We start from the raw sequence: 12,527 nt of genomic DNA, 5'->3' as shown, positions 1-12,527 counted from the left end.
TAAAAAAAAAAAAGAAAAGAAAAGAAAAATTAGAAAAGAAAATAATATGTATTAATCAGGGATCTCCAGAGACACAGAACCAAAAAGGTATATATAGAGAGAGATATACAGAAAGAGATTTATTATGAGGGATTGGCTCATGGGATTACGAAGGCTGCAAAGTCCCACAATCTGACCCCTGCAAGCTGGAGGCTCAGAAGGGCCAGTGGTATAGTTCCAGTCCGGGCCCAAACTCCAGAGAATCAGGAGAGCTGATGTCTGAGGGCAGAAGTTGGATGTCCCAGCTCAAGGAGAGAGAACATCAGTGTGCAGCTGGGTGGGAAAAAAATTTTAAGATAAAAAATAAATTAAGAAAAAAGAAGAGAGAACAAATTCACCCTTCTTCCATCTTCTTGTTCCATTCAGACCCTCAACAGATTGGATGACACCTGCTCACACTGGTGGAGTGGTCTTCTTGACTCAGTCTACTGATTCAAATGCTACTCTCTTCTGAAAATAACCTCACAGACACATCCAGAAATGTTTTACCAGCTATCTGGGCATCCCTTAGCCAAGTCAGGTTGATGCATTTATGCATTAATTTTAATTAACCATCACAATATGTAAATGAAAAATTAACTTTTTAGAGAATTTTTTAAAGTACCAGTAAATGCAATTAAAGAATTAAGTATGGTCAACAGTAGAGATATTAAATGAAGTATATTTTAAGAAAAAAAAATTTTTATAAGGGTTTTTTTTATTTATTTTTATTTATTTTTTTATTTTTTTTTTTATTATACTTTAAGTTCTAGGGTACATGTGCATAACGTGCAGGTTTGTTACATATGTATACTTGTGCCATGTTGGTGTGCTGCACCCATCAACTTGTCAGCACCCCTCAATTCATCATTTATATCAGGTATAACTCCCAATGCAATCCCTCCCCCCTCCCCCCTCCCCATGATAGGCCCCGGTGTGTGATGTTCCCCTTCCCGAGTCCAAGTGATCTCATTGTTCAGTTCCCACCTATGAGTGAGAACATGCGGTGTTTGGTTTTCTGTTCTTGTGATAGTTTGCTAAGAATGATGGTTTCCAGCTGCATCCATGTCCCTATAAAGGACGCAAACTCATCCTTTTTTATGGCTGCATAATATTCCATGGTGTATATGTGCCACATTTTCTTAATCCAGTCTGTCACAGATGGACATTTGGGTTGATTCCAAGTCTTTGCTATTGTGAATAGTGCCGCAATAAACATACGTGTGCATGTGTCTTTATAGCAGCATGATTTATAATCCTTTGGGTATATACCCAGTAGTGGGATGGCTGGGTCATATGGTACATCTAGTTCTAGATCCTTGAGGAATCGCCATACTGTTTTCCATAACGGTTGAACTAGTTTACAATCCCACCAACAGTGTAAAAGTGTTCCTATTTCTCCACATCCTCTCCAGCACCTGTTGTTTCCTGACTTTTTAATGATTGCCATTCTAACTGGTGTGAGATGGTATCTCATTGTGGTTTTGATTTGCATTTCTCTGATGGCCAGTGATGATGAGCATTTTTTCATGTGTCTGTTGGCTGTATGAATGTCTTCTTTTGAGAAATGTCTGTTCATATCCTTTGCCCACTTTTTGATGGGGTTGTTTGTTTTTTCTTGTAAATTTGTTTGAGTTCTTTGTAGATTCTGGATATCAGCCCTTTGTCAGATGAGTAGATTGCAAAAATTTTCTCCCATTCTGTAGGTTGCCTGTTCACTCTGATGGTAGTTTCTTTTGCTGTGCAGAAGCTCTTTAGTTTAATCATATCCCATTTGTCAATTTTGGCTTTTGCTGCCGTTGCTTTTGGTGTTTTAGACATGAAGTCCTTGCCCATGCCTGTGTCCTGAATGGTACTACCTAGGTTTTCTTCTAGGGTTTTTATGGTATTAGGTCTAACATTTAAGTCTCTAATCCATCTTGAATTAATTTTCGTATAAGGAGTAAGGAAAGGATCCAGTTTCAGCTTTCTACTTATGGCTAGCCAATTTTCCCAGCACCATTTATTAAATAGGGAGTCCTTTCCCCATTTCTTGTTTCTCTCAGGTTTGTCAAAGATCAGATGGCTGTAGATGTGTGGTATTATTTCTGAGGACTCTGTTCTGTTCTATTGGTCTATATCTCTGTTTTGGTACCAGTACCATGCTGTTTTGGTTACTGTGGCCTTGTAGTATAGTTTGAAGTCAGGTAGCGTGATGCCTCCAGCTTTGTTCTTTTGACTTAGAATTGTCTTGGCAATGCGGGCTCTTTTTTGGTTCCATATGAACTTTAAAGCCGTTTTTTCCATTTCTGTGAAGAAACTCATTGGTAGCTTGATGGGGATGGCATTGAATCTATAAATAACCTTGGGCAGTATGGCCATTTTCACGATATTGATTCTTCCTATCCATGAGCATGGTATGTTCTTCCATTTGTTAGTGTCCTCTTTTATTTCACTGAGCAGTGGTTTGTAGTTCTCCTTGAAGAGGTCCTTTACATCCCTTGTAAGTTGGATTCCTAGGTATTTTATTCTCTTTGAAGCAATTGTGAATGGAAGTTCATTCATGATTTGGCTGTCTGTTTGTCTGTTACTGGTGTATAAGAATGCTTGTGATTTTTGCACATTGATTTTGTATCCTGAGACTTTGCTGAAGTTGCTTATCAGCTTAAGGAGATTTTGGGCCAAGACAATGGGGTTTTCTAAATATACAATCATGTCATCTGCAAACAGGGACAATTTGACTTCTTCTTTTCCTAACTGGATACCCTTGATTTCTTTCTCTTGCCTGATTGCCCTAGCCAGAACTTCCAACACTATGTTGAATAGGAGTGGTGAGAGAGGGCATCCCTGTCTTGTGCCAGTTTTCAAAGGGAATTTTTCCAGTTTTTGCCCATTCAGTATGATATTGGCTGTGGGTCTGTCATAAATAGCTCTTATTATTTTGAGGTACGTTCCATCAATACCGAATTTATTGAGCGTTTTTAGCATGACGAGCTGTTGAATTTTGTCAAAAGCCTTTTCTGCATCTATTGAGATAATCATGTGGTTCTTGTCTTTGGTTCTGTTTATATGCTGGATTACCTTTATTGATTTGCGAATGTTGAACCAGCCTTGCATCCCAGGGATGAAGCCCACTTGATCATGGTGGATAAGCTTTTTGATGTGCTGCTGAATCCGGTTTGCCAGTATTTTATGGAGGATTTTTGCATCGATGTTCATCAGGGATATTGGTCTAAAATTCTCTTTTTTTGTTGTGTCTCTGCCAGGCTTTGGTATCAGGATGATGTTGGCCTCATAAAATGAGTTAGGGAGGATTCCCTCTTTTTCAATTGATTGGAATAGTTTCAGAAGGAATGGTACCAGCTCCTCTTTGTACCTCTGGTAGAATTCAGCTGTGAATCCATCTGGTCCTGGACTTTTTTGGTTGGTAGGCTATTAATTATTGCCTCAATTTCAGAGCCTGCTATTGGTCTATTCAGGGATTCAACTTCTTCCTGGTTTAGTCTTGGAAGAGTGTAAGTGTCCAGGAAATTATCCATTTCTTCTAGATTTTCTAGTTGATTTGCGTAGAGGTGTTTATAGTATTCTCTGATGGTAGTTTGTATTTCTGTGGGGTCCGTGGTGATATCCCCTTTATCATTTTTTATTGTGTCTATTTGATTCTTCTCTCTTTTCTTTTTTATTAGTCTTGCTAGCGGTCTGTCAATTTTGTTGATCTTTTCAAAAAACCAGCTCCTGGATTCATTGATTTTTTGGAGGGTTTTTTGTGTCTCGATCTCCTTCAGTTCTGCTCTGATCTTAGTTATTTCTTGCCTTCTGCTAGCTTTTGAATGTGTTTGCTCTTGCTTCTCTAGTTCTTTTAATTGTGATGTTAGAGTGTCAATTTTAGATCTTTCCAGCTTTCTCTTGTGGGCATTTACTGCTATAAATTTCCCTCTACACACTGCTTTAAATGTGTCCCAGAGATTCTGGTATGTTGTATCTTTGTTCTCATTGGTTTCAAAGAACATGTTTATTTCTGCCTTCATTTCGTTATGTACCCAGTAGTCATTTAGGAGCAGGTTGTTCAGTTTCCATGTAGTTGAGCGGTTTTGATTGAGTTTCTTAGTCCTGAGTTCTAGTTTGATTGCACTGTGGTCTGAGAGACAGTTTGTTATAATTTCTGTTCTTTTACATTTGCTAAGGAGTGCTTTACTTCCAATTATGTGGTCAATTTTGGAATAAGTGCGATGTGGTGCTGAGAAGAATGTATATTCTGTTGATTTGGGGTGGAGAGTTCTATAGATGTCTATTAGGTCCGCTTGGTGCAGAGATGAGTTCAATTCCTGGATATCCTTGTTAACTTTCTGTCTCGTTGATCTGTCTAATGTTGACAGTGGAGTGTTGAAGTCTCCCATTATTATTGTATGGGAGTCTAAGTCTCTTTGCAAGTCTCTAAGGACTTGCTTTATGAATTTGGGTGCTCCTGTATTGGGTGCATATATATTTAGCATAGTTAGCTCTTCCTGTTGAATTGATCCCTTTACCATTATGTAATGGCCTTCTTTGTCTCTTTTGATCTTTGATGGTTTAAAGTCTATTTTATCAGAGACTAGGATTGCAACCCCTGCTTTTTTTTGTTCTCCATTTGCTTGGTAGATCTTCCTCCATCCATTTATTTTGAGCCTATGTATGTCTCTGCATGTGAGATGGGTCTCCTGAATACAGCAGACTGATGGGTCTTGACTCTAAAAATATGGAACGCTTCATGAATTTGCGTGTCATCCTTGCGCAGGGGCCATGCTAATCTTCTCTGTATCGTTCCAATTTTAGTATATGTGCTGCCGAAGCGAGCACAAGAAAAAAATCTTGAGCTGCTGCTTTAGTTGTGTTGAAAAGACATTTTCTAATAAGAAAAAAATGACAAAGCACCAAAAAGAGAAAGAACAATTACAATAGACAAATCTCATTTATGAAAACAGATAAAAATTTCCTAACTGCCTTTTAAAGGCAAATTCGATTAAGAAGTATATTATTAGGGCTTATTAGGTAGTGTTAGATATTGGTAGGATTCATAATAAAAATACATACATGGCTTAAACTATGTGAAGCATATGAACCTTAGAAAAATCTCTTATTATAATGTATTAAATTTAGAGAAGTCACAGGATAATATCAATAGATATTGAAAAGTCATTTGGTCTGATCAAATTCCACATATATTACTGATATTAATACAAAATCAAAACATGAGAGAACTATAAAAAATATACTTCCTTGACACAATAAAAAAATGCTTACTTCATACCTAAAAGTCAAGCACAGGGGGCATTCCCATTAAAATTAGGTACCGTATAAAGATGTCTGCTATTACGACCATTGTGTTAGTCAAGGTTCTTCAGAGAGACAGAGCCAGTAGGATAGATGAGAGGGGATTTATGAGGGAATTGGCTGCTCACATGACCACAGAGGCAAAGTCTCATGACCAGCACCTGTAAGCTAAAGAGAACCAGGGAACTCAGAACAAGGGAAGCTGACTGTGCAGCCTGAGAGCCTTGGGAGATTCCTGGTGCAAGTCCCAGAGTCCAAAAGCCAAAGAACCTAGAGCTTGATGTCCAAGGGCAAGAGGAGGAAAAGCCTCCCACTCCAGAAGAAAGACAGCAGAGACAGAGAATCTCCTGTCTTTCTCCTGTTTGTTCCAACCAGGCCCCCAACCAGTTGGACAACGCCTGCCCCCAACAAGGGCAAGTTGTCTTCTCTCAGTCTACTGACTCACCCACCAATCTCTCCTGGAAACAGACACACCCAGAAACAAACCAACCATTTAGGCACCTCTCAATCTCATCACGCTAAAAATTAAAGTTAAAATTAACAGTCATAACCATTATTCAAAATGTGAGAAATTTTTAGGCAACTGTAATAAGGCGAGAAGAAAGTATTAGAAAGTATATATTTTGAAAAGAGAAGACAAAATTATAATTTTTTGCATGATGATATAATTACTTGAAAACCCAAGAAAATTAGCCACAAAATGGTTAGTACTAATTAGAGAATTCGTGTAATGTGTCCAATTGCAAAATAAATATACTAAACTTAGTAGCAGTGGTTGCATCCTCAAATGCCTCCAGGTATCAGGCAGACAACAAAAATGAATAAAGCACACTGGTGGGGACCTTTCCTGATGACAGAAAGCAACTGCTTCCCAGCTCCTGCACATTTTTGTCAAGGGAGACTGTGAGTCTAGAGTTGCCAGTATTCTGATTTTTAAGGAGAATTTGTAAAAACAGATTCTTGTATAAAACTTTCTGGTTTTTAGATGCAGATAACTAATTCAAAAATATTCTGAACTAAATATATTCATAGGTTAGATATGGCCATGGGCCTCCAGTGTGCAACTTTTGATCAGTGCTTTCCTTTATAATTAATCTGCAAATACAGAGAAGAAATGTGAAATGGTATAAAAAATTGATTAATCTTTGAATAGTGAATCATTTGAAATAAATTAAATTAAATTTCTACTTCTTGTATCACACCAAATAACGTCTACAGGGTAATGATTTAAAGTAAAAAATGGAACTAAACAAGCAGTAGAAAATATATATAGGTAAGTATTTATATAATTTCAAGTTGGGAAATGCTTTCTTAAAAATAACAACAACCTGTTGAATGAGAGAAAATATTTCCAAACTATTCATGTGACAAGGACTAATATCTAAAATATACAAGGAACTCAACTCAATACCAAAAAGCAAATAATTATATTAAAAGTGGGCAAAGAATCTGAATAGACATTTCTCAAAAGAAGACATACAAATACACAATAAATATATTTTTAAAATGCTTAACACCACTAATCAGGGAAATGCAAGTCAAAACCACAATGAGATATCACCTTATCCCAGTCAGAATAGCTATTATCAGGGGGGAAAAAAATGCTGACAAGATGTGGAGAAGGGGAACTGCTATACACTGTTGGCAGAAATGTAAATTAGCATAGCCACTACAGATAAGAGTATGAAGATTTCTCAAAAACTTAAAGTAGACCTACCATGCAATCCAGCAATTCCACTAGCGAGTATTTATCCAAAGGAAAGGAAATCAGTATATCAAAGGAGTATCTGCACTCCTATGTTTAATGCAGCACTATTCACAATAGCATAGATATGGAAGCAAACTGTGTCCATCAAGGGGAAATGGATAAAGAAAATGTATATACACACAATGGAATACTATTTGGCCAGAAAAAGGGGATAAAATCCTATTATTTGCAGCAACATGGATGGAACTAGAGGTCATTATGTTGAGTGAAATAAACCAAGCACAAAAAGACAAATCCCTCATATGTAAGAGCTAAAAAATTTGATCGCATGGAGTTCGAGAATAGAATGACAGATACCAGAGGCTAGGAAGGGTGTGTGTGTGGATGCGGGGGATGAAGAGAGGTTCATTAATGAGTACAAACACTTAGATGAAAGGAAAAAGCTGTAATGTTTGATAGCAGAGCGGGGTGACTATAGTTAACAACAATATATTGTATATTTCAAAATAGCTGGGAGAGAAGACGTGAAATGCTCCCAATGCAAAGAAATGACAAATGTTTGAGGTGGTGAATATCCTAAATGCCCTGACTTGATCACTACACATTCCACGCATGTATCAAAATAGCACTTGTACCCTATAAATACATACAAATATGTATCAAAAAATAATGTCTATAATAACATTTTAAAAATAGCAACAGAGAAATCATAAAAAGAAAAACTGCCTAAATTACATATATTTTTTAACCATTTCAGATCAAAAAATAAAATGCCAATGGCAGACGAGAAAAAATATTTAAAACACATAGACTCAATATCCATTTATAGAGACACTGGTCCCTCCAAATCAATAACAAGCATCTTCAGAGAATATTGAGTACAGGATATAGAAAAGCAAGTCATTAAATTAGAAATGCCAATAGCTAACAAGTGTAAGACAAAAACATTCAACCTCACAAGTAATCAAATAAATACAAATTAAACCACTGATGAGACACCATTTTCCCTATTGATTTGAGAAACATTTTTGAAATTGTTTTTGAGACCCAGTGTTAACAAAGGCATTTATTTTTGGTAGAAGTATACATTAATTCAGTCTGTAGAAAAATTTGGCAGTATGTGTCAGAACTCTTTGCCTCAGCAAGTCTACTTCTCAAAGTTTAGACTAAGGAAATAGGAATATACTGTAAACAATGATTTAATTGTAAGGATACCTTTTTTTGTTTTGTTTTTTTGTTTGTTTGTTTGTTTGTTTTTGAAACATTATCTCACTCTGTCACCCAGACTGGAGTTCAGTGGTACAATCATAGCTCACTGCAGCCTTATCTCCCAGGCTCAACTGATTCTCCTGCCTCAGTCTCCCAAGCAGCTGCAACTACAGGTGCACACCACTATGCCTGGCTAATTTTTGTTTTTTAATAGAGATAAGATCTCCATATGTTTCCCAGGCTGGTCTCAAACTTCTGAGCTCAAGCAATCCTCTTGCCTCAGCCTCCCAGAGGACTGGGATTACAAGAGTGAGCCACCACACCCAGCCAGGATGACATTATTGATACACTAGCAGAACACAAAAACAAAAATATGGAAACAATGGGAACACTGATAGATAAATAGGTAAATTTGTACATTCATACTGTGAAATTCTTGGCGGTCATTTAAAGTCTGAAGCAAGTCTTGAAGAATATTTATTATTATTAAAAAATAGGGGCCCAGTTGGGCACGGTGGCTCACGCCTATAATCCCAGCACTTTGTGATGCCAAGGCAGGTGGATCACTTGAAGCCAGGAGTTTGAGACCAGCCTGGCCAACATGGTGAAACCCCGTCTCCACTAAAAATACAAAAATTAGCCAGGCGTGGTGGCGGACACCTGTGATCTCAGCTACTGGGGAGGCTGAGGCAGGAGAATCGCTTGAACCTGGGAGGTGGAGGTTCCAGTGAGCAGAAATCAGGCCACTGCACTCCAGCCTAAGTTACAGAGTGAGACTCTGTCGAAAGAAAGAAAAAAAGAGAGAGAGAAAGAGAAAGGAGGAAAGGAGGAAGGGGGGGAAGGGGAAGAGGGGAGAGGGGAGGACTGGGCGTGGTGACTCACTCCTGTAATCCCAGCACTTTGGGAAGCTGAGGCAGGCAGATTGCTTGAGCCCAGGAGTGTGAGACCCACCTGGGCAACATGGTGAAATGCCATCTCTCAAAAAAAAAAAAAAAAAACTTAGCTGGGCGTGGGGTGTGGTAGTGCACACCTGTAATCCCAGCTGCCTGACATGCTGAGCTGGGAGGAGCACCTGAGCCCAGGAGGTTGAGGCTGCAGTGAGCTATGATTGTGCCACTGCACTGTAGCCTGGGGGCAGAATGAGATCCTGCCTCCAAAAAAAAAAAGAAAAGAAAAAAAGAAAGTCACAATACATTGCTAAGTTTTTTGCTGTTGTTGTTGATTTTAAATTAAAATGAATAGTATGACTCCAAACTCTACAGTATATGTACAATGATCTGGAAGAATACAACCTTAGATATTAACAGTGGTTATCCCTGGATGGTGGAGTTATGATTATTGTGTTCCAAATTTCCAATTTAAAAAGTTTGCTTCTGTTTTACTACAAGGAACATATTGTTTTGATAACAAGTAAGATTTTTATTTTTACTTAAAAAATAAAGTTGGGTCCTCAGGTGGACTGTTACAGTTACTTAGCTATATTAGAAAGAGATGGACATAGTTCTTATGGCTGTCTGTGTGTGTGTGTCTTATGGCTGTGTGTGTGTGTGTGTGTGTGTGTAAATATATATACCATATATAATTAGTAGACTTACCTTTCTATTTACATTTTGCTTGGACTGCTTTAAACTAAACACATATGCCAAAAGCCAATGAAGAGATACACCCCAGACAAATGCAAAATACTACAAGAGAGCTTAGGCAGGCTTTAATTTAACAACTAAAGGATTGCTAAAATTAAAATTGTATTGCAAATAACCTACAAAGCTGCATGTCATTTATTAGAGTTGCCTATAAGTACCTGGTTTATCTATGACCACTTAATAGAGTTAATGGACCTTACACAAATATTTACAGGCTCAAAAAGAGACTTATTGGCATACTTGGGCTTCCTTCCATGCCCAGTTAACAGGGAATGGTTCCCAGCTCCTCAAACACACAGAAAGAGAAAACTAGAGAGATTTGCCAATGATTTAAACAAGGAAAAATCTAGAGCTGCAAAGTGTGTAACATTTACTAGACTAATATGAGAAGAGATTCATAAACAACCCAAGTGTCCAAAGTAAACTATCATATAGAGAAATTACAAACATCTATAAAGAACTATAAATTAAGAGCCCAAACTTTGGCCAGGTGCAGTGGCTCACACCCATAATCCTAACATTTTGGGAGGCTGAAGCAGGTGAATAGCTTGAGCCTAGGAGTTCAATACCAGCCTAGGCAACAAAGTGAGACCTCCTCTTTACAAAAAATCAAAAAATAAAAATTAGACAGGCATGGCGGCATGCACCTGTGGTCTCAACCACTTGGGAGGCTGAGGCAGGAGGATTGCTTGAGCCCATGAGGTCAAGGTTGAAGTTAGCCAAAATGGTATCACTGCACTCCACTCCAGCCTGGGCAACAGAGTGAGACTCTGTCAAAAACAAAAGCAAACAAAAAAAAAAAACCCACACTTTAAAAATAACACAGCATTTCTCTGACCTAACTGACTTCCCAGTTTCCTTTGCCCTTTGCTGCCTAGCTTAGATTATCTAATATTACAGTGTCCACAGCTCAGTCTTGGGCCCCCCAAGCAATCTCATCCAGGCCCCTATCTTTAAGCAACATTTGTAATCTTGTAATTCCCAAATGTATATCTGACTGTCCCTCTGATTTCCTCACTAAGACTGCTGACATCTCACACTTGACATGATCGATTCCAAACTGTCTTCCTCCCTAAAACTACTCCTTCCATCAGTCTTCATAGTTCAGTGAAGAACATTACCATCCATCTAGCTGCCCAAGCCAAAAGCCTACCACCCACTTTGGATTTCCCTTTTCTTTTCCCTGACACCAAATCCATCAGCAAGTTCTACCAGTTCTCTCTCCAAGATACAAAAATGCATGCTGAATCAACCCACTTCTTACCATCTCTAGTACTGTCACTCTTATTCAAGCCTTCACAGAATCCATTCTCGATTGAGCAGTCAGAGTGTTTTTCAGAAAATGTAATTCATATCTGCTTAAATCTCTTCAGTGGCTTTCGAATGCACATAAGAAAATAAACAAACAAACAAACAAAAAAACCTCTGAACTTTTCACCATAATGCAATAAAGCCTCTGAACACCCTTCTGCTACTCCTTACTCCTTGCAGATAATTCTCTAGCCACAAGAGCCTTTTCTATTTCTGGGATGCCAAGTTCATCCTACCTGAAGGCCACTGCACTTTTTTGTTCCCTTTGCCTGACAGTCCCCTACTCTATTCCTACCCAAAACCTATTAATTAGTTTTTAAAACCTATTAATTAGTTTTTAAAATATTAAGAAATTAAGAATATGTCTTGAGAGCATGCTGCGTGTAAGTGGCAATCAGAAGACTTGGGTACTAGTCTCACACGCTTTTCAAGATAGGACACCGGCTCTAAACCAATATGATAATGACTTTGGTCAACAACCAAGGTGATTCCTTGGCTCATGGTTTCCCCTTCTCTGGGACAAGTCCCAACAGTTAACTCCTCTCTTGTTAATTTAAAACCCAAATATAGAGATCTGGAAACTGGAGGTCACTGCACCTGCTGTGGAAGTCCCCAAACTGTCCAATCTCTTGCCTCCCCAGACTTCCTTGTTTAGTTCTTTCCTTAGGATTTATGATTGACCAGTATCCTTTAAGTCCTTTAGCTAAAGTTGGTTTCTGTAACTTACAATCGAAAAGAACTTTAGAAGAATTCCTTCTTAATTGTCTGGTTAGCTTCCTAGAACTCAGCTTTACAGAACCATTCCCTTAGTGTTGGCTACCCCAGGGCATCTGTGGAATCTAAACTCAGCATGGATATTGACATATGTAGAACAACTTAATATTCATCTTTCCCACCTCATATTCACGCGTGCATGTGCATGTGCACACACACACACACACACACACATTCTCTCTCTCTCTCCCCACACTATATTCTTTCCAAGTCCTCTCATCACGCTTTGTACTTTTATCCAGCATCCACCAGGCGGGATTTGCTCTGCCTTGATGTTTTCTCACAGTTCATCTTTCCACTGCACGCTGGGCTCCCAATATTTGTGATAAAATTAGGAACCCTATTTATGTATGTAAAGAGGCCTTCTGCATGCACAATCAATAAATGTGAGCTCTAAAATGAATCATTTCTTTCCTACGAGGCACTCACTTCCCTTGCCTTTCCTGGGTTATCTTCTATTTCATTGTCCCTAGTAGCTATGTTCCAATCACCAGGGCAGGGGTTTTACTTTTTGGAGGTCAGAGACCCCTTTGAATGCTACAGACACTTTTTTACAGAAAAAGTACATACAAATA

The 12,527-nt window shown here is 38.4% G+C and overlaps 1 non-coding gene across 1 annotated transcript; it reads right to left on the bottom strand.

Annotated features, from left to right (window-relative positions):
* Window positions 1-4,726: 4,726 nt before the first annotated feature.
* On the bottom strand, window positions 4,727-4,833 carry LOC115899339. The gene has a single exon (XR_004059070.1). It is a non-coding gene; the product is annotated as a U6 spliceosomal RNA (small nuclear RNA).
* Window positions 4,834-12,527: the final 7,694 nt, after the last annotated feature.

This window comes from Rhinopithecus roxellana, chromosome 8, assembly GCF_007565055.1.
Source record: "Rhinopithecus roxellana isolate Shanxi Qingling chromosome 8, ASM756505v1, whole genome shotgun sequence".
NCBI classification, from domain to species: Eukaryota; Metazoa; Chordata; class Mammalia; order Primates; family Cercopithecidae; genus Rhinopithecus; species Rhinopithecus roxellana.
Note: the sequence above shows the minus strand (reverse complement) of the source record. Positions and strands in the feature narration are given on the sequence as shown.